The 21,891-nt window shown below is 43.0% G+C and overlaps 2 long non-coding RNA genes across 2 annotated transcripts; both read left to right on the top strand.

Moving 5' to 3' along the window:
- Positions 1-6,436: 6,436 nt before the first annotated feature.
- LOC135364634 (uncharacterized) lies at positions 6,437-10,122 on the top strand. Its single transcript, XR_010412074.1, has 3 exons — positions 6,437-6,679; positions 6,912-7,024; positions 9,999-10,122. It is a non-coding gene; the product is annotated as an uncharacterized LOC135364634 (long non-coding RNA).
- A 3,840-nt stretch (positions 10,123-13,962) lies between these two features.
- On the top strand, positions 13,963-14,481 carry LOC135364633 (uncharacterized). Its single transcript, XR_010412073.1, has 2 exons — positions 13,963-14,268; positions 14,362-14,481. It is a non-coding gene; the product is annotated as an uncharacterized LOC135364633 (long non-coding RNA).
- Positions 14,482-21,891: the final 7,410 nt, after the last annotated feature.

Here is a 21,891-nt window from a genome sequence, read left to right as displayed (position 1 = left end):
TTTAAGGCCAAAAAGCAAACAACCAGCTGGAGAGTGCTGTACACCAGGGAGATGAACAGGGACTTCCCCGATGTCTCCCTTTTGGGAAGTGTGTCTTAACTCTGCATTAAGCTTGGTGGTCACATGCAGGAAATGAGAGCCCTTCACCCTGACACTGGACTAAAACCAGGTGACGTATGGCTCAATTTCCCTTGGATGGTGTCACACTTAATGAGCTGGGGAAAAATCTTTCTTTCCTAAGAAGTAAGGGAAAAACCAAAATATCCTTATCCCAAAGATTTCATCTTTCTTATGCAGAGCTTAGCCCAAGATAGAAACAGGAGTTTCATAAGACTTCATTTACAATGTGCTAATGGAAAGAGATGGCATGGTGTCCTGGAACGTGCTTGAACTTCACAGTCAGGCAGACTTGGATTCTAATTCTAGCTCCTCCACGTACTGACTGGGTGGTCCTGCAAGCTAGGGTAAACGTTCTGAATTCCAGCTTCTTCTTGTGTAAAATGGGATAATAATAAATTATCTGGTAGAGGTGCTCAGTAGTATTTGTTGAATGAGTGTTGTTAGGATTATATGATACAATGTATGCCAAAGTTATCAGGAATATTTGGGAATCTCAAAACATAACCATTATTATCAGAAATATATTACAAATTTTATATGAATTAGCATTGTGATCATTATTCATCTCCTTAAAAAAACAAGCATGGGCTCCCACTTGCCCTCAAATGAAAATGTAAACTTCTTGGCATGACCCTCCAGGACTTGGATGGTTGGACCACAGCACACTTTCATTCCCTCTTCCACTCTATTCATCACATTCATCCCAGACTGCTGAGGAATCCCCACACATCTGTGTATTGTCCCTACTCCGTGCCTCGGCTGACACTGTGCCATCCACCTGGAATATCTGCACAATTCCCTGCCTGTCAGGCTCTCTTCCCCTGCCCTCAGTCCTAACCAATTGCTATCTCTTTTGTCCTTGGCCAGCCCTGTGCTTGAACCTAACCTCTATCTAACTCCCCTTTAAATCTGACTGTGATGCCTTTGCTTGTAATGTTTATGCAAATCCTTATGTTCCAACATTTTCTGTGGGTCTGAGAAGGTGCTCACTCTGGAGACATTAATCTAACAAATACAGGGGTGCCTAGGTGGCGCTGTCAGTTACGTGTCTGACTCTTGGTTTTGGCTCAGGTCATGATCTCATGGGTCATGAGATCGAGCCCCATGTGGGGCTCTGCACTCAGCATGGAGTCTGCTTGAGATTCTCTCTCTCCCTCTACCCCACCCCTGTTCTCTTCTCTCTCTCTCTAAAACAACTAAATAAATCTTTAAAAAGAACTCTAACAAATACATACAGACACCATCTGTGTGCTCAGTACCATGCTAGGCAGTAGGGACAGGACCAGACTCTGCACTCTTCAATCCTACATTCTGGTAGGGAGGTGGACAGCAAAAATCAAGTATATAGGCAAATAAATAAAATAATTGTGAATTGGGATAAACGCTTTTAAGGAAAAAAAAAGACCCAGACCGAAGGATGCCTTAAGAAATAATAGGGTGATGAGTCCTACTTCATATTGGATGAAGAAGCAAGGCTTCTCTAAGAAGGTAATATTTAAACTAAGACCTAAAATATGGGAAAGTGCTAGTTATGCAAATATTCAGGCATCCCAGGCAGAAGAAAGCAGGTGTACAGGCCCTGAGGCCAGAAAAATTCTGATGTATGGAAAACCACAGGGGCTAGGATGTCATGAGTAGAAGCAAGAACAGCATAGATAAGGTTAGGATAGGATTTTAGATAGGAGCCCACATAAGAGGCTTGAACTTTATTTCCCCTACAATGTGAGGGGGTGGTTGTGCATTTTATGACTCACATTTCCTGGATCTTTGGCTGTTTTGTGGAAAATAGAATACAGGACATCAAGAGGTTGTATAGGAAACTGTAGAAATTGTCTAGAGAAGGAATGGTAGTGGCCTGCACCAGGCAGGAGGAGAAGACTCCATCCCCAACACTGAAGAGCTTGCATTCCAGTGGCAGAGAAAGTCATTAAACAATTAATTTCAGGAAAATGCTAGACATTCACAAACAGCCAAAATCACAGGTGCTAGAAGAGCAGGAGGGAAGAGCATGAGGTGGTCATGGATGTGAACTGAGTTACCTCACTACCTCAAAGGATAGGTATCATTATTTGTCCATTTCACACATGAGGGACCTGAGCACAAAGAAGCTAAGTAATGTGTTTCATGGTGACACAGCTAGGAAATCATTGAGCAAAATTGAAGCTCAAGCCACTTGGTTCCAGAGGCCATGCTCTTAACCCCCATGCAATACTGCCTCTCATATTGGTTGTGCGTCTCTGCCTGAGCTACTGGAAGCTACTAGAAGCTTCTTGTTTCATGTGCTTGCTTGTTCCAATGATACTTCATTCACATATATGCACTGTTTCTTTTCTTCCAGAGAACTGGGATGATGGGGTCAGCCTCTATCACTCCTGTGAATTAAACTTCCCATGTCTGCTTTAAATTTAATGACTTCATTTATTTAAAATTTTTTAATTAAGGTACAGCTGACATATAATATTATATTAGTTGCAGGTGTGTAATAACATAGTGATTTGACAATTACATACATTGCGAAATGCTCACTATGATAAGTGTAGTCCCCATCTGTCACCAGACAATGTTATTACCATGGTATTGACTATATTCTCCACGATGTAATTTACATCTCCACGGCTTACTTATTTCATAATTTATTTCATAACAAACAGGAAGTTTGTACCTCTTGATCCCCTTTGTCTATTTTGCCCATTCTCCACCCACCCCTCCTCTCTGGCAACCACCTGTCCGTTATCTGTGTTTATGAGTCTGTTTCTGTTTTTTTGTTTGTTTGCTCATTGGTTTTGTTTTTCAGATTCCACATATAAGTGAAATCATATGGTATTTGCCTTTCTCTGCCTGATTTACTGAATGTAATGACTTCAATCTTCACTCTTCAATCACACAGGTCTAAGTGTGAAGGCAAGGTAAGAAAGAAGGAACAATTCTGGAAGTCTTATAAATTCATGTGGTAGTTCCCACCAGGATAAATTCCTCTAAGAATATGCCTTATTTTAAAAGTTTTTTTTTAATTTATAATCTTTTTTATATTTATAATAAATCATTTGACTTGACAATTAAGGTGTAAAAACTCATTGTATCTGTTTCTAGAAAGGTCACTGCACCAAAATCCTAAAATGAGAACCCACTCGAGGAACCCCTATCAAGTTCCATCCCTTGTTTCTGAGCTCAGTATCACCCCAGTTGAAGGTCATCAGGGAAGCAGCTCTGCAATCTTGTAGGATTTCTGACTGGGGCTTTACTTGTTCACTATGTGAACACGTAAACATCCTTACTCATGTCAATCTATGGGAACAGCTGCCCCTTGTCTCACAGGAAATAACTGATTGAAATAGTATCATCATGCCAAGGTGTTGACCCAGAAATATGGAAGGGCTGTCCCACAATATAGAGTTCAGGTGCCTTGATTGTTTTGGAGGAGCGTTGATGGGTTTTTGTTGAGTCATAAAATGGCCTCAGCCATTTCCTCTTAAAATAACCCATTTCTCTAACACTTCACAGTTTGCAAAGCACTTTTTCTACAATATCTCATTTGCCTTTCACATCAAACTCAATATGTCCAAAATTGAAATCATTTTGCCCTCTGAAAGCCACTCTGCCTCCAGTGTTCTTTATTCCCGTCAATCCGTTCCTGTGATGTTTTTGCTCTGCTCTTCCTCTCCAGCCCTTATTGGCCTAGTTCAGACGCCCCCCCCACCCCCACCTTGCATCCTTGCATGTACGCTCGAACAGATATCTTCGTTGTTTGTTTTGTTTTGTTTTATTTTTGAGACAGAGAGAGAACAAACGGGGAGGAGGGTCACAGAGAGAGGGAGAAGTGGACTCTCTGCTGAGCAGGGAGCCCAATGTGGGGCTCGATCCCAGGACCCTAAGATCACAACCTGAGCTGAAGGCAGATGCTTAACCTACTGAGCCACCCACGTGCCCCACCTTTATTGCTTTTATCAGAGTGCTCCTGCTTCAAATGAACTCTTTAGGCAGAACATCAGTAATAGAGCAGTTACACGAAGCAGCTGGAAGGACAGAAGAGCTTTCCGCCCCCTCAGATCATCTTCTGAAATCCCTGAAGTTTTATTGGAACATAGCCTTGCCCATCCGTTTGTTTGTTTGTTTGTTTGTTTGTTTGTTTTTGTCTATGTCTGCTTTCATGCTCTGGTGGCAGTGTTGGGCAATTGCAGTACAGACTATCGGGCTCACAAAGGCTAAAATATTTACTCTCTGGCCTTTCATAGAAAACAGAACAAAACAAAACAAAACACCGTGTGGGCTGCTGGTCCATAATATAACAATAGTCTACTAAATGGGCTTCCATATGAACTCTTCTTTCTCTGATTCATCCATCTAGCACACTGCTGTCAGATCCTGCCTGAACAAGTTTATCCCACTAACTTTCTACAAAAGAAAGTTCCAATTTCTTCACCCAGACTACCCAACACTTGACTTCCAAGTACCTTTTCAACCTTAATTTCCAGTCCTTTCCCAAACACTCTGAAGTATTGGCTTTTCTCTCTCAGTGGTCCATGCTTTCTTATACCCAAGTCATTTTTATCTAGGAAAAGCCTTCTTGCTTTTAGCTACCCAATCTCCAAACCTGATATCCCTTCAGAAGAGTTAATTGAGCCCACAGTGAAAAAAGACCTCCTTCCTTCAATTTGCCAAAGTACTTTTATCACTACCTATCATGACATTGAGCAATTTCTATCATAAATGCTAATTACACACACACACACACACACACTAGTGTTCTTTCTTTTATTGTCTTAGAAACTGATTGATGATAAGAGGCTGACCATATTCCATCCTTGCAGAACCTACTGGTATCCGGTATTCATCTTGCATTTAACAAGCTTAAGCTAAAGAGTTGCTGAATGAATAAACCTGTGATCCTGCAGAGTAAGAATTATTATACCATCCATTTTACCAATGAGTAAACTAAGAAATAGGCTGTGTGTCAGTCAGGATAAATTAGATTCTACTACAGTAATATACAACCTCCCAAATCCAAATGCACTTAAGAGAACAAAGACTTCTTTCTTGTTCATTCCATGTGTCCTTTTAGGCTGTGTTGCTGTTGTCTGAACTCTGAGACAAGAGCTCTGTCTGGAATATTGCCGGTATTCAATGAAAGCTTTTTCTTAAGAGTGATATACATTAGTTCTGTTTATATGTCATTGGTCAAAGCCAATCACATAACCAAGCTTGATGTCCAAGGGGCAGACAAGCATAATCTGTCCCCTAGAAGGGGCAGCAGATATTTCTGACAAGGTCTACCACGAGGAAGTTAAATGACTCATCCAAAATCACACAACGAGCGGGTGACAGAAGAGGCAGTTGAAAGGAAGTCATTTGACATGTAAGTCCAGTTTCTCTTTCACGCCATCAGAAAGAAACTACCAGAGGGAATAAAGCGGCTCCTATAGGAGCAGCTCTGCTCTAGCCACTCGAAACGACCCACCAGCCGGGAATACTCAAAGGGGAGAAAACAAATGGGATCAGTGATTTCTTTAGGTCAGTTCCTTTAGGGTATAACAAGTGGAGAATCCACAACTGTGGCCACAGATGGAAATACAGGAAGTGACAGCTTCCATTATTGTTGATTGCCTTAAGAGGCTGCTGGAAGCAGTGAGAATGCAGTAAATGGAATAAATCTTCAGCTGCATTACCCAGGCTCTAAATACCATTACCAGCGCTCGGGAACAGAAAGGCCTACGGAGCCTGGATTGCACAAGGATTATGGGCACATAGATCAGGCCGAGGGTGACTTTGCTCATATATGTCTCTTTAAATGTACTCATCTTCCTATTAATGGCAAAATCATTTGGATTTGGTTCATATAAGCAGAGCAGATTTCTGGTCATTTTTATGGAGAATTCGGCAAATAGTTAATTAGCTTCTACTATGTTCTGGGCGCTATGCTGGACCCGGGGAATGAGGCAGATATAATTGCTGATCTCACAGAAATTATAATCCAGTACAAAATGCAGACATGAAGTATCACATCATTATGAGGGTACTGAGGAAAAAAAGAAAAGAACAGGGTTGTAGCAGACCCTCTTGGTGGTCTGACAAGATTCTCCTGAATCCCTTTTACTGTTTCTGTGAGCTTCTCCCCCCAGCTTCTGATGCCTTCACTTCTATTCGCCCACACCTGACTCTCCCTTTGGAGGACCATCTTCAAGATACTGGAGCAACTTCGGCAGCAAGCTCAAAAAGGGGGAGTTGCCTAGGAGTTTAAGTGCCTTCTCCCAGTGATTGGCAGTAGACTGTGAAAGCCATGCTCACTTGCTTTTCCAGGGAAACAAAGCCAGAGCCATAATTCATACTACAGAGTTCCCCTGAGGCTGGGCCTTTGATGCAGTTGTACCTTTGCTAGGTGTTCCGGCCAGTGGAATGCCCCCCACAGACATCCAACTACAAGGAGCATAATTGACAGATGGCCCCAGCGACTGCCTCTGAAATTCATTATTGGGTTTGTACTGAGCCCCCCCCCCCCGACGCTGCTCCTAGCCAATGAGTATGAAGGAACTCAAGAGTGGGAGACACAGGACTCCTCAGACAGGTGACTTTGGCTCAAGGTCTATTTGACAGTCTCAGCGAATTTTCCTTACACTGAGTCTAGGGCTGTCTCCCTCCAACTCCCCTTCCTTTTCTTCCTCACTTAGGGTCAGACCTGCCTCCCAGCCCTATGACCCTCCCATCCCATCCTGACTCCCCTTACCCATTTCCTCTTATAGGCATTTCCCTAATAAAACTCTCAAATGCTTAATCCCATCTTGGTATCTGCTCCTCAGAGGATCGGGACAAACACACTGGGCCTCCCCCTGACTCCCAACGTCTTCATAGTTCTTCCTGTGAGCACTTGCACATGAATCCTCATCCAGCATCTGCTCCTGGGGGATTCCAGGTAAGACAAGGACTCAGTGGGACATATAATAAAGAGAACCTAACTAATGATATGACAGTTTTGTTGAGGTTTGAAAGAATAGTCAAGGTAAACAGGCAAAGGGATAGGAGGGGAAGGATGTTCCAAGTAGAAGAAATATCACCTTCCAAGGCTGGAAGCAAGAGTGAGAATGTCAGAGTCAAGGAAGGGAGCAAGTAATGTGGTGAGAGATGGAGGAAGAAGCCAGCTAAGGACAGTCTGGTTGGCCATGCCAAGGGATTTCAATATTCCCCGAGAAAAGCAAAGACGCCATTGTAAGACTTTAAGCAGGGAGGGGGAAAGAGTCAGATGTGCATCCTTTAAAACATTATTCTGGAGCATGAATGGCAGAGTACACTAGAAGTGAGGAGTTAGGGTGGCTCTGGCGAGGGCAGGGGGTCTATGAGCCACAGCCAACAGCTGGTTTCTGCAGGACCCAAGAACAGAGAATTTTTTTTCATTTTTTAAAAGATTTTATTCATTTATTTGAGAGAGAGAGAGAGAAGAGGAGCAGGGTGAGGGGCAGAGGGAGAAGCAGACTCCCCGCTGAGCAGGGAGCCCAATGCAGGACTCGATCTCGGGACTCCAGGATCATGACCTGAGCCGAAGGCAGACGCTTAACTGACTGAGCCACCCAGGCGCCCCTGTTTTTTTCATTTTTTAAAGGGTTGTAAAAACAACAACCAAAAGGAAGAGGAACATGCAATAGAGCCTGTGTATGCTTCTGGAAGCCTAAAATACTTACTGCCTGGCTCTTTACAGAAAAAGTTGACTGACCCCGGGCAAGAGTGAGAAGGAGAAGATGGGGGAAGTAATTGCATCAAAGGAATATTTTGGAGGTCAAATGAATTAAAATTTTTGATCTATTGGATTTAGGAGATGAGAGGAGAAACTTGGGCAGTTGGATGGATGGAGGTATTTACTGAAAATGGAAGGCGAGACTGGCTTGGGAGACTCCACAGGACATTCATAACATTGGGATTTACCTTTGTTCATTTTAACCACATTCAATTCGATGGTTTCATAGCACAGACTATACAGATGAGAAAATTGCAATCTGTTCTCAGGCACATTACAGTCTTCTAACAGGAAGAAATTAAAAGTGAAGTTAACAGAATACAAAATCATGTCAGATGAGTGTCACTAAAGAGTTACAAAATGCCAAGGAGTTTCAGAGGAGAAGAGAGAGATTGGGATCGTACCAACTTAGAAAAAAAAACAGGAAGGGTTTTATAGAAGATGTGTCATCCAGTAAGCCTTGAAATTATGACTAGGATTTCAAGAAATAGAAGACAACTTGAGCTAATCCCAGGATCCCTCGTGGTGCCACATACAAACATCTGCAGAACATCAAGCAAAAATTATTGAAAATTGGGGGCAGCTGAGTGCTTCATTCAGCTAAGCATCCAACTTTTGATTTTGGCTCAGGTCATGATCTCAGGGTCGTGAGATCAAGCCCTATGTCAGGTTCTGTCCTGGGTGTGGACCCTGCTTAAGATTCTCTCTCCCTCTGCCCCTCCCCATGCTTGAGCTCCCTTTCTCTCTCACTAAAAAAAATAAAAAATAAAAATAATCGAAAATTGATTCCAATCTTACACATTGCCAATTCATAGCCAGTGCTGCACTTATAAATTCCCCCTTCCTCTTCTGTCCTATTGTCTGTCATCTTCAGCAGCTTCAGACCCTTCCTCTATCCCATTTACAAGAAGTACTTGGCATCTGGTTTTGTCTCCCGGAAGCCTGAGCACAACAGTGGCCACGACTCTTTTCAAAGGGTTGGATTTGGGGGAGGGGAAGGAGGGCTGACTCACCTGTTAAAAAGTGTTGCCCTTGTCCCAGGAAAATAGAGTGAGCAGCACAGAGACCTGTGTTCTAGGACAATGATTGGAAGCTGCGTAAGTATAGGATGAACAGAGAAAACTGACACTATGTCTCAGGGTCTACTATGTGGACCTGTCCTACAAGCTCTCAATAGGTTTGACAGTGTGAGGTGTGAGGCTTGCATTAATTGGATACAAGAGAAATGACCGTACTTGTTGAATTAGAGGGGAAAGGGGGCAAATAAAACTTAGATTTGATGAACTCTACACACCTTAATTTTCTGTTGTACTGTTGAAACAGTATTCAATTTTTAGGAAGAAAAGTCAAGTTATGGGTGGGGGGTGGGAGGAATATTTACATTAAAATTCTATTTTTCAAAGCTTCCAGACTGGGATCTGAAAGGGGCACACAGTTGGCCCAACCTCGGTCTCTAGGCCTTAACCCCCATCTCCTGAGAACCCCACTGATAAATGGGAATTAATGTTCATGCTCCTATGAGCCACTGAGTCACCAGAGATCCAATTATGCTCATCACACTTTTCCCCCTTAAGGCAGAGAGTGGACTAATGCACTTTAGAAAGATTTTTGGTAATAAGTCTTGAAGCGAAGATGTTTTTCATTTTACATTTCAGGTAATTGGAAAATGAGGCCATGATTGTTATTAGCTACATTTTTGGCCTAACTCTAAGTCAAAAGTACAGGGCTAAGTGTTGTGGCTGATGAAAAGACAAAGAAGAAGGGTCCTAGCTTTAAAAATAGACACACACAAATAATGATATGGGGGCAGGGGAGGGGGTACGGCCCATTCAGGGTGTGCTCTGATAACCTCAAATGTTGCATCTCGAACGGTGGTGCTATGGTGAGTTTTGATTTTAAATCCTATCATGATTTCAGCTGCCAAATTAGTATCTTACCCAAAACTAGAGGTGGAGGTTATTCATTTCAGTTTTATGTTTATTATTTTTGCTCCTTGTCTTTCTGATCTGTCATGCTGGTTAAAAGGTGGGAAGGAAGGAAAACGTGCTGACAGGGGAGGAGTTTTCTCTTGTTCTCTCTTTTTAGCAGGCTCTGCTTGTGTTCGGGCACTGCATTCCTCTTGGATAACTGACACCTGTCTCACTACCTCTGCCCCCAGCCACTGCCATCCATTTACAGAATGGGCGTTTATTGGGCAGCCACTATATTCTGGCCCCTTTAAACCTATGGAGACAAAACCTGCCTGCACAGTGTCCTCGTACATATTCACAACGTTTTCTCAGTTTCCAAGGTGATTTCACATTTTTTAAAGATTTTATTTACTTATTTGTTTGAGAGAAAAAACACAAGCGGGGAGGAGGGGCAGAGGGAGAGGGAGAAGCAGACTCCCCGCTGAGCAAGGAGCCTGACTCGGGGCTTGATCCCAGGACCCTGAGATCATGACCTGAGCTGAAGGCAGACACTTAGCCGACTGAGCCACCCAGGCACCCCTGATTCCACATTTCAATCAAGGAAATGTGTCTTATTTCTCCCCCCTTGGAGAAAATGGAGATGAGTTTGCTGTTGGAAGTCTTTGAAAAGGAAGTTCATTTCTATTTGATTATCCATCCAAGAAAGCACCCTGGGGATTATTCTCATTCTCTATGAAATTTTACTCTCTAGATCAGAAGTCTCTCTGGTTAAAAATCAGGAAAGGAAGGAATGGTTTTTATAAAGCTTACACCAACACAATGTGAGAGATATTTAGAGATCTGCAAGAAATCAGGAAACATGCATGGGTCATGTCTTGGAGGTTCTGAAAACTGGCTCAAATCCCAGAAAATCCATGTCCTTCCTCCTGACCCAGCATGTGCTGTCATATGCACCTTCTTTTGTAGCCTTCAGAGCAAGCTCTGGTCTGGGGGTGGCATGAGGGGAAGAAAAACAATTTTAAGTCTTTTTGCAGATGAGGAAAAAAATACAGTCCAGAGAGCCCAAGTTAGGGAATTATTGAAGATTAATAATTAGTTAAGTAATTGCTAATAAGTAATTACCAGTCAGGTTGGAGTCCAGATCTTCTGACTCCAATCCCCGTGCTTCCCTTGATAGCTCACAGCTGTTCTCTGAAGTGAGGTCTCTTTGAAGTCTCGTTAGAGACCCACATAGAAATGGCTGGGCCTTTTTGCCAGTGGGTATCCAGTTTCCATTCTACTTTATAAAAATCAAGTGGGAAAATGCACCAGGCTATTAGAAATGATGCCACTAGAGCACTGCTGATGGGAACTGTGGGCGATTTAATCTGCTTGGAGATGCCGAACACCATCCAAAAGGAGGTTGCTATGGCAATGGTACTCTTATCTCAGTGGCTTTAAACAAAAATATCTCAAGAGCAGAGTAATTAGGTAAGTAGAGCAGTGTGTCTGCATTGTTTCATGCATTCATTTTCCAATGATTACTGTTTTATTGTTGTGCCTTGGGCTCACAGGTCCCACCTAATATAGCAATTCTGCCCAGGGGAGGGAGACTGTGTGTGTGCATGCATGCACATGCGTGTGTATGTAGTGTGTGGGTGTGATGGGGGCAGTACCTTGGATTAGCACCTGCCCCCAAAACTCCTTTCGCAAGTGGCACCATATGGCATGCTCCCACTCAAGTGCAAATGGAACAAAAGAAGCTATATGTGGGACCACAGGTTACACACACAACCTCAGATTGGACTTGTCAGAGGGTCACGAGTGCATGTCATGGGAGCAATGTTCATCTGTGCCTTGCTTTTCTCCCTGTAAATTAAATTTAAGTGCCTCTCCATGTTGCTGCTTCTAATTCCCTGTGACTCAGATTGTCATTTCTCAAGGCTCCCCAAACAGCTTTTGCTTCTGTTTCTAATGCCTGGCATCCCTACCTGCCCAACCAAGCATCACCACTACCATCCTCAACCTACCCCCTTCTCTGCCGTGCAAATAGAGAACTCTCGCCTTGAGTTGCTTATTCATCGCAGGTGAATGTTGCCAGGGACAGAGCATCAAGTTCTCTGGGATTCCTCTTGTATCCATGCCCAATGTAATGGGCAAGATGAAAGGAAATGACTTTTATTGAGAACCCACTATGTGCAGGGCCTTAGTCAGGCACTTCAGATATTTTCTCAGTTGGTCCATCCTGTCAATAACCCAGATGAGAAATCAGGACGCATAGAGGCAAACAACACATCCCAGAATCACACAGCTATTAAGCAGCCGAGCTGGGCTAGAAACTCAGGGCTGGATGAGCCCACATGGCCTTACTTAAGGATGGTTTCCGTATTAAAATGTGGAAGGGTCAATAGCTCATCCTCTGCCCTGCTTTCAGTCTACTGTCTGGCTTTTTAACCACTGTCTCTATCATTCATATCAGCGACTCTCAATCAGAGTGATTTTGCCCTCCAGGGGATGTGTGGTAATGTCTGGGGCCATTTTCAGTGGGGGAATACTACTGGCATCTAGTGGGTGGAGACCAGAGGAGCAATGCACATAAATAACCCCTACAACAAAGAACTATCCTGTCCGGTATCAGTCGTGCCCTGGTTGAGGGTCCTGAGTTAGAGAAGCTGTATGGATTCTCAGGAGCTGGGTAATATTGTATCTTTTACCTGTAGAAATCAGTTCACTGACTTCTACCCAACCTTCACTCAGGTGGGAAAGTCTAGAGCACAAGCCCACTTCTGGGAAGACTCTGATCATCTGCCTTTCACGAGAGTCCTTTGAAGGTGTTAACACAAAAGTTAATTGTTAACTAGAACAATAAGAAATGTTACAACTGCTATGATAATTTGTCAGGGGGACACATGGGCAGTATCTGTGTAGGAAGTCAGGGGAAACTGCCTTCGCAGAGGTGGTGATCAGCTTGAGCTGGACATACAGAGTAGGTGAAATCACTTAAAAGCATAAAGTTGAACAAAAATCAAAATGTCTGCACTAATGCTTCAGGGAAGCTTGATTTCGAAGGTAACCTTTTCCCTCTCTTTGGCAAACCTCCCCTCCTCCCTTCTTAGCCTTTTGTTTCAGGAACCCAGTACCACCCTGAAGACAAGACAAAGGTTGGAAGCAAGTAGATGATTCCTGTCAAAACCAGCTAGATCCTGTATTTCCCTTTGAAAACCCCTAGCACCTTCCTCCAGGCAGACTTGCTGTTTTTTGTAAGCCATAGCCTACTGCAGCTTCCTTTGCCTAATAAAGCAATAAAGCTATTGTTCCTCTGTCTCCCAAACTCCCTCAGTTATATTTTGGCTCCGAAGCATGCAGGTCGGTTTTCGACAACATAGGGAGGCCCTCACCAGGGAGACAAGTGGAGAAGTGGGCATTCTGAGAAGAGCGGACAGTGTGAGTTGTCTTGGGGTTTGAAAGAGTGTGGCTTTTTGGGGAACATGGGTTGGTCAGTGTGCCTAGAGCATAAGGGAGTGGCAAAATAAAGCTGGACAGGTAGCTAGGAGCCAGATCTTAAAGGACCTCATGGAACTTCAATTTTGTCTTCTAGGTGACAGGGAGCTTGCTCTACTGGTTCCATATTTCCACTTAGTAGAAGCATGATATCCCAGCCTAAGGACCAGCTGCCATTTCCCATCCAACAAAACCTCTTAAGAATATACCGATTTATTAGTTTCACGTGGCCACCATAACAAAATACAAACTCGGGGGCTTACAATGACAGAAATATACTCTCTCACAGTTCTGGGCATGAGAGTCTGAATCAAAGTGTCAGCTGGACCATACTCTCCCTTGGAAGCCTCTAGGGAGAATCCTTCCTTGTCTCTTCTAGCTTCTGATGTTTGCTGGCAATTTTTGGTGCTCCTTGGCCTTTAGACCCATCTCTCCAGATTCTGTGTCCATCATCCCATGACATTCCCCCTGTGTGTCTGTGTCCAAATTGCCCTCTTCTTATAAGGACACCAGTCACATTAGATTAGGGACCACCCTAATCCAGGATGGCCTCATTTTAACTTGATTACATCTATGAAGACCCCATTTCCAAATAAGGCCACATTTACAGGTTCTGGGTTAAGGACACAATTCAACCCACAACATCTCATTGGGTCCTATGTCCCTCCTTACAGAGGTCAAGCCCCTCTGAGCTGTGACTAACACTGTATGCTGGGACCTCAGCTCAGAGGACACTCTATCTCCATGTCCATACTCATGTCACTATCTGAAATGGGATGAATACAATCTACCATGTAAAGTTCTTTGGAAGAATTGAAAGAAATTATGTCTGAGACAGCTGGACTGAGGCAACACCTTACAAAGCTGAGCCTGCCAAGGTAAACTGTGGCTCTGTCTTTGCAGGACTCTCTGCCTGGCTTTTTAGCCACATAAAATGCACCATGGAGCATTTTTTCCTGAAGAAGAGCCCACGGGGGAACTGAGGTGCAGAACTCATTGTCCTTATCATCTGAGACGATGTAGCTACATTGTCAGGAGGTGGGTGCCTTTAGATTTTACCTGTTGTCTTGTTCTGTTGGTTTTCTGTTTTGGTTCCCAAGGCTATTATCTACACACAAATATCTCCCTCAGGAACATCCTACAAGTTGGTTTCGCACCTCCCAGGCTCTGGCATGTGGGAGAACACAGCGCCGGGACTGAGGAAACAGTAAGGCACACTTAAAGGGACTGAAGTAAAAACTTGAGCTGTCTTCTTACAGCTGCCATGAATTGGTTGTGTGACCTTAAACAAGTCAACTTCTTCTTCGAAGCCTCAATTTCCCTCTCTAAAAACTGTGATAATAAGACTTCCCTGTGCCTAACACTTAAGATCATCATGCAGAACTGATTCATTAATGCTCTAACCTGGTAAGTGGTAGTTAGCAACATTTGTGTTTCTCTCTCATTACTGGCCTAAATACACTCCCACCTCATTTATTCCATAAAATTAAAGATTAATTCTTCCTTAAATCACCTCTTCACTTTGTTAAGGGAAAGCTGACACCTTACTTCACAAAAACAGTTTGGACCATCAGGCATATTCCCCCCGTCCATCTCAGTGTACACCTGCCCCCCCATTGACCCTCTCAGATTCTCTTCAATCCACAGAAGTTGACCCCATCCCTAGCCCAGTGCCTCAATGGCAAGTCTTCTCTAAGCAAAGTGACTCAGCTTTAAAAAGCAAAGTAATAGCAAATTCGTCATTTATGTGGATTGTTGACATATACCACAAGCTCAAGGCCATTCTCCTCATAACTTACACAACTCCAGGCTACACAGTGGAATCTCCAATTGCCCACGTAAAGGGAAAGGTACACACATAGGGAAATCTGGCAAAATTAAGAAGTCATTCAAGTTTGTCGTCCATATTCTTCTCCATGTCTTTCAGATATACTGACTTCTTCTCTTTAGCCTGTAGTGCCACAAAAGTCAGAAAAGTACTTGACGCTATTTATTTAAAAACATTTTGCAGAGTACTTACCATGTGCTAATACTGGGATTACAGAAAAACAACCAAATATCCTACACCCACCAATTCTCCAACTCTCCAGACAGCAACTGGCTGTCCTACAATTCAATGCAGTTCTGACACTAACTCCTCAGGGTTAGCACAGACCCCACAGGCTAAAGGCTCAGGCCCATAAAACTGCCCCCACTTCAGATGCCAGCCTCGAGTCCCAGCTTGCCACCTGCACTTCTAACTGAATGACTCTGAGCCAGCGTCCCCACAATACCCTCCTCAGGTTCGATAGTTTGCTAGAACATCTCACAGAACTCAGGAAAGTGCTTTACTTACTATTATCAATTTATTACTGAGGATACAAATGAACAGCCAGATGAAGAGACATAGAGAGCAAGGTCCAAGCATCCTGAGCACAGGAGCTTCTGTGCCCCTGGAGCTGGGATGCAACACCCTTCTGGTTTGTGGATGCATTCACCAACCCAGGAACTCCCTGAACTCCATCATTTAGAGGATTTTTTTTGGAGGTTTCAGCCCACAGGCATTATTGGTTATTAACTATCTCCATCCCCTCACCCCCTCCCTGGAGGTTGGGGGGTGGGGCTGAAAATTCTATGCTTCTAATCATGGCGTGGTCTTTCTGGTGACCTGAAGCTATCCAGGGACCTGCAAAAGTCCCCTCATTAGAACTAAAGATGCTCCTATCACTTAGGAAATTCCAAGGGATTTAGGAGTTCCGTGTCAGGAAACAGGGGCAAAGACCAAATAAATATTTCTTATTATGTCACAATATTCACAGCCTACAAGGATGTGACTCTTGCACCGAGTTCTGAAAAAGATGTTTTCATATGTGTCACATGAGTAGAAAAGTATTTCAGACAGGGAACATCCTACGGGAAGGCAGAGGGCGTTGAACTGCCTGTGCATTCAGAAAACAGCAAACACACAGTTAAGACCACGAGGTAAGGTGGGATAGAGCAGCAAGTTCTTCTCTAGGCCCAAGCAGTTATCAGATACACCAGCTGCGGAACGTGGGCTTTTTCCTGCAGGTGCTGCAAGGCTGCTGTGGAATTTGAACCTGGGGAGTGACATGATCAGCTCTGTGTAAAAAGAGTCAGAGGCAAACCCAGGAAACAAGGAAGGAGAGATGATGTATGTCTGAACAAAGGTTTTAGCAGGAAGGAGGGATTTGAGAGAAGGTAGAGGCAAGGGGAATCGACACTGATCACAAAGTGCGGGTGCAGGGGAGGATCATGGGGAGGAACACAGGGCAGCAGGTTGGTCTGGGGAGAGCTCTGTACCTCGGTTGGGGCATTTGCCTGGACAAGGGGTTGCTTGGAGCACTGGGCTTTTTTCTGTTCTGAATACTACCAAATTTGATTTAAAAATGTCTGCCACTCCAATATCCTAAGGGGCCTGGGAAGGATGAAAGAGTATGGCCTCCTCTGAAGTGTGATTATTACGGGCACGGCTCTCCCCCGTCGCTTCACGCCCCTCCATTCCCCTTCCAGGAACTCTCTGGGAGCCCAGTCTCCCAGACAGTGACTTCACTTTGGACCAAACTGAGACTGAGACATCTGAGCATCATCTGATAAAGATGCTCACAGGGTGTTGCAATGTGTATATATACATACAAACCAAATACTAATACACAGAATATATGGTAAGAATACATATACTTAATTATATTGTGTATGTTCTTCTTCTTTTTTTTTTTTTTTGGTAAATAACCATTGGCAACAGAACCGATACAACCCCTAACATTTATTTTCATGACTTAAGGCAAAAAAACCCAAACGGCAGTCATTTTTTTCAGGTAAAAATCATGTTTCCTGAAAAAAGGTTGGGGTTCATCTTCCATCTCACACAAGTGCTGTTCCTCGAGGCAACCCCAGCAGAGGGCCTTCCATTACTCATAGGGTATTTAAAAGACATCAATGGAAGGGTTAAGATTCAAGAAAATTCATAATTTTACAGTCCACTGTTTTTATCAAGAACACTTTTAAGAGAAACTGGCTTTGGGGGCGCCTGGGTGGCTCAGTTGGTTAAGCATCTGCATTCAGCTCAGGTCATGATCCCAGGGTCCTGGGATCCAGCCCCGCGTTGGGCTCTTTGATCAGTGGGGAGTCTGCTTCTCCCTCTGCCCCTCCCCCTGCTTGTGCTCTCTCTCCCTCTCAAATAAATAAAATCTTTAAAAAGAGAGAGAGAGAGTGAGAAACTGGCTTTTTATTTTCTGTGGGTGAAGAATGTAATGACCACGAGGCCAGTTTGGTACTTGGATTCCCGCTGAGGTGTGGGAAGATTTGCCCAGCATTTTCTCACAGCCTCAGTTCTGACATCGACATTATTTTACTTAAAGAAATGACTGACACCCAAACTACGGCAATGCAGACATAGGCATTTGATAGACATTTTCTCAAAAATGAATGAAATGAGTCCATCCCTTCATGGAAAACAACTGACAGTATTTGTTACCAAAGGTAAAATTGGGGCTTTCCACTGAAAATTAAAATTTTCAAAAACTTGTGTCTTCCATGGGTTTAACAACTTTCCAATACGTCATGACTTTTTTGATGAGATGACTGGTGATAGTCATAGATTTTTTAAATATTGTATAAGGACATATGTCAATTTTCGGAAGAACCACACAACCATTGAAGTATTATTTTCCAAAAGAGCAAAATCATCCATGGGTAAAAAACCATTCAAAATGCAAGAAAGATTGGTGGATTTTAATGTAACAAAATACTATAATTTCCTTGATATAGCTTCAGATTTACACTGCACAAACTCTTTGGGAAGTTACCACTTAACCAAGTTTGGGTGTAAAAACAAAGAAAAATATCAACAATTATATGAAAAGGTTATTAAAATATTCCTTCTTTTATCCAACTATGTATTTATGTGAGGCCATAGTGTTTTCAGATACTTTCATCAAGACACTGAATACTGAAACAGGAGAATCCAGCTGCCTTCTTTTAAATCAAGCAATCAAGAGATTTGTAAAACTGTAAAATAATACTACCCGCTCCCTTTTTTTGGAAAATATGGCATTTTTCATTAAAAAATTTTACATTAACAGGGATGAGTTTCTAATTGTTATTTTAAATAAGTAAATATTTTAATATTGAATATTGCATTTAAATAAAATGTTCAGTTTTAATTTCTAAAGTGATAAATAGATATTATCCACATTAAAAAAAAAAAGCTCTTTGGGGGTCTTCACTAATTTTTAAGAGTGTAAAGGGGTCCTGAGGCCAACAACTTTGAGAACTGCTGGTCTAAATATTTACTATAAATCAAGCTAACAAACTGTAAAATAAAATGTAATCTGTCCTCCTACGCTGACAATTCAGGAACGAATCTGGAACTTTTCTCCTTTGGAATATAAGAGTGTGGGGGAGGGACAGTTCCTAGCCCTCACTCTGAAGCCCAGCTCCCTTTTTCTCTCCAAGCACCACAAGGGGCCTCAAGATGGGTAGGTGAGGGCGCCTGGGTGGCTCAGTTGGTTAAGCAACTGCCTTCGGCTCAGTTCATGATCCTGGAGTCCCTGGATCGAGTCCCGCGTGGGGCTCCCTGCTCTGCAGGGAGTCTGCTTCTCCCTCTGACTCTCCCCCCTCTCATGTGCTCTCTCTCATTCTCTCTCTCTCAAATAAATAAATAAAATCTTTAAAAAAAAAAAAAAAAGATGGGTAGGTGAACACCTAGGTCACACATCCAAGCAGATACCTTCCTGCTGCAAACAGCTCCCCCTTTAGGCCTAGTAGCTCCTGCATCAACAGCAAGGGCCACTGTCAGAAGGATGGACCCTTCAGGACCCTGCAGGCCCTGGAGCCAGGCTTTGGGCCATTTGGGAGGAAGTGCAGGACTCCAGGGACTCGTGGTTTAGCTTAGACACAAGGCGATGGGGACACGTTCCAAGTGAGCATTTCCCCTCTGCCCTGCGTACTCCTCTGCCTGGTCTCCAGGAGGTGTGGGCCAGAGAACAGTCACAAGGAGCCCTCTGAAACACAGGCTGTCTTCCTACCTTTCCCTAGGTCTAAACGCAGGACTCTGGCTAATCACTTTTCTCTCCAAACCCCAGTTTTGTCTCTGTAACCAAGAGAGTGAGACTGGGTTCTATGCGGTACAAACTCCCTAGGACTCTGTTTCCTTCCTAACCCACAGGACACCACGCAAAGGAAGGTGGCAATAATTTTTTCCTGAGTAATCAAAACTAATTTGAAAAGCATAAAACACTAAAAATTTCAGGGCACATTACATGAGATTGACAGAACCCTTTTCCCTCCCACCAGTAAACTGAAGCAAAGAGACTCTAATACAATTCTGCCTAATCTTCCCTTTTACTGATCTTAAATTCCAAAGACTGACGAAAAAGGCTTTTTCCTTTCTCTATTTTTCCCCCGTTAATCCTGTCCATGAAGTCTTGATAAAAAAAAAGTAAAGGGGTACAAATGTGTCATCCAAAGGGTAATAAAGTGTGATTACCCTCGCTCAGCCTTCATTCATGTCACTCTGCAAGTCTGTCCTACTTCCGCTACCAGTCTCGAGTGAGAAAGACCATAGAATTCCATCGACCTCCACCACTGGAGGCCATCGTCGCCCGATCCTTCCCCTCACTCACTAGTCTCTTTCTTCTGTGCTTCTATATAGCACCTTATACTTCTACTAATAGCATATATAAAATGTGTTTTCTTTGTTAATTTTTATATCTCTCTCATCATTGGATTATGCACTGCTCTAAGACAGTAAACATGTTTTCATGAGTTCTGCTCTTTCCAGTGATTGGAATGCAATACATGTTTATCAGATTGAATCGGCCACAAAATCTCCACTGATTGTAACTGTGAAATTTCTCTGATGATGATGTCTTTACACATTAAATGATCTCAAGTAAATACTAGAGCTTTGTCCACTTGGCAAATACCTCCTCATCCTTCATGACAGCTCATGGGTCCTTTCTTCCTCCAGTATGTAAATCACACTGTCCTTGGCACAAGTAGCTTTGGATCATCAAAAACATTACCCCTCTCTTATGAAAGTTTTCGAAGGAATATCTGAGTTCCTGTAATTTTAAGCAAAATCTTGCTAGGAGGATACTTTATAATAGCATTTTGTAGCCTGTATTCTATATAACAGAGTCCTTTGAAGTATTCCATGAAAAAGGCATCTATAACCAATTAAGATTTGGAGAGGCTGCATATCATACCCCTCTCTAACAGATTTTCCACATAGAATAGTACTGTGAGCAGTCTTTTTAAAGAGAAATAAGGAAACTATCTAAATTTATTTTTGGCTAGGTTTTTTTATTTTAATTTTTTTAAATTTTATTATGTTAATCACCATAATTACATCATTAGTTTTTGATGTAGTGTTCCATAATTCATTATTTGCGTATAACACACAGTGCTCCATTCAATACATGCCCTCTTTAATACCCATCACCAGGCTAACCCATCCCCCACCACCCTCCCCTCTAGAACCCACTCAGTTTGTTTCTCAGAGTCCATAGTCTCTCATGGTTCCTCTCTCCCTCTGATTCCCCCCCCCTTAATTTTTCCCTTCCTACTCTTCTTCTTCTTTTTTAACATGTAATGTATTATTTTTTCAGAGGTACAGATCTGTGATTCAACAGTCTTACACAATTCACAGCGCTCACCATAGCACATACCCTCCCCAATGTCTATCACCCAGCCACCCCATCCCTCCCACCCACCCCACCACTCCGGCAACCCTCAGTTTGTTTCCTGAGATTAAGAATTACTCACATCAGTGAAGTCATATGATACATGTCTTTCTCTGATTGACTTATTTCGCTCAGCATAATACCCTCCAGTTCCATCCACGTCATTGCAAATGGCAAGATTTCATTCCTTTTGATGGCTGACTATTATTCCATTGTATATTTGGGCCACATCTTCTTTACCCATTCATCTGTTGAGGGGCATCTAGGCTCTTTCCCCAGTTTGGCTATTGTGGACATTGCTGCTATAAACATTGGGTGCATGTACCCCCTCAGATCCCTACATTTGTATCTTTGGGGTAAATATCCAGTAGTGCAATTGCTGGATCGTATGGTAGCTCTACTTTCACCTTTTTGAGGAACCTCCACACTGTTTTCCAGAGTGGCTGCACCAGCTTGCATTCCCACCAACAGTGTAGGAAGGTTCCCCTTTCTCCACATCCCCGCCAACATCTGTCGTTTCCTGACTTGTTAATTTTAGCCATTCTGACTGGTGTGAGGTGGTATCTCATTGAGGTTTTGATTTGGATTTCCCTGATGCCAAGCGCTGTTGAGCACTTTTTCATGTGTCTGTTGGCCATTTGGAAGTCTTCTTTGGAAAAATGTCTGTTCATGTCTTCTGCCCATTTCTTGATTGGATTCTTTGTTCTTTGGGTGTTGAGTTTGATAAGTTCTTTATACATTTTGAATACTAGCCCTTTATCTGATATGTCATTTGCAAATATTTTCTCCCATTCTGTCGGGTGTCTTTTGGTTTTGTTGACTGTTTCCTTTGCTGTGCAAAGGCTTTTTATCTTGATGAAGTCCCAATAGTTCATTTTTGCCCTTGCTTCCCTTGCCTTTGGCGATGTTTCTAGGAAGAAGTTGCTGCAGCTGAGGTCGAAGAGGTTGCTGCCTGTGTTCTCCTTTAGGATTTTGA

The sequence above is a fragment of the Mirounga angustirostris genome, unplaced genomic scaffold, assembly GCF_029215605.1.
Source record: "Mirounga angustirostris isolate CCGP_5_RB_7025 unplaced genomic scaffold, mMirAng1.0.hap1 SCAF_6, whole genome shotgun sequence".
Classification (NCBI taxonomy): domain Eukaryota; kingdom Metazoa; phylum Chordata; class Mammalia; order Carnivora; family Phocidae; genus Mirounga; species Mirounga angustirostris.
Note: the sequence above shows the minus strand (reverse complement) of the source record. Positions and strands in the feature narration are given on the sequence as shown.